This window comes from Bison bison, unplaced genomic scaffold, assembly GCF_000754665.1.
Source record: "Bison bison bison isolate TAMUID 2011002044 unplaced genomic scaffold, Bison_UMD1.0 scf7180017864373, whole genome shotgun sequence".
Lineage (NCBI taxonomy): Eukaryota > Metazoa > Chordata > Mammalia > Artiodactyla > Bovidae > Bison > Bison bison.
The window spans coordinates 5,554,282-5,554,719 of NW_011494945.1; the positions used below are offsets into that span (position 1 = coordinate 5,554,282).

A 438-nucleotide genomic window follows, 5' to 3' on the forward strand; every position below is an offset into this window, starting at 1 on the left:
ACAGTGATTATACAGTGGAAGTGAGAAATAGATTTAAGGGCCTAGATCTGATAGATAGAGTGCCTGATGAACTATGGAATGAGATTCGTAACATTGTACAGGAGACAGGGATCAAGACCATCCCCATGGAAAAGAAAAGCAAAAAAGCAAAATGGCTGTCTGGGGAGGCCTTACAAATAGCTGTGAAGAGAAGAGAAGCGAAAAGCAAAGGAGAAAAGGAAAGATATAAATATCCGAATGCAGAGTTCCAAAGAGTAGCAAGAAGAGATAAGAAAGCCTTCTTCAGCGATCAGTGCAAAGAAATAGAGGAAAACAACAGAATGGGAAAGACTAGAGATCTCTTCAAGAAAATCAGAGATACCAAAGCAACATTTCATGCAAAGATGGGCTCGATAAAGGACAGAAATGGTATGGACCTAACAGAAGCAGAAATATTAA

General features: G+C 39.3%; 1 protein-coding gene across 1 annotated transcript in view; it reads left to right on the forward strand.

Annotated features, from left to right (window-relative positions):
• WASF1 (WAS protein family, member 1) overlaps positions 1 to 438 on the forward strand; it is a 71,411-nt gene that overhangs the window by 33,236 nt on the left and 37,737 nt on the right. The window lies entirely within an intron of this gene.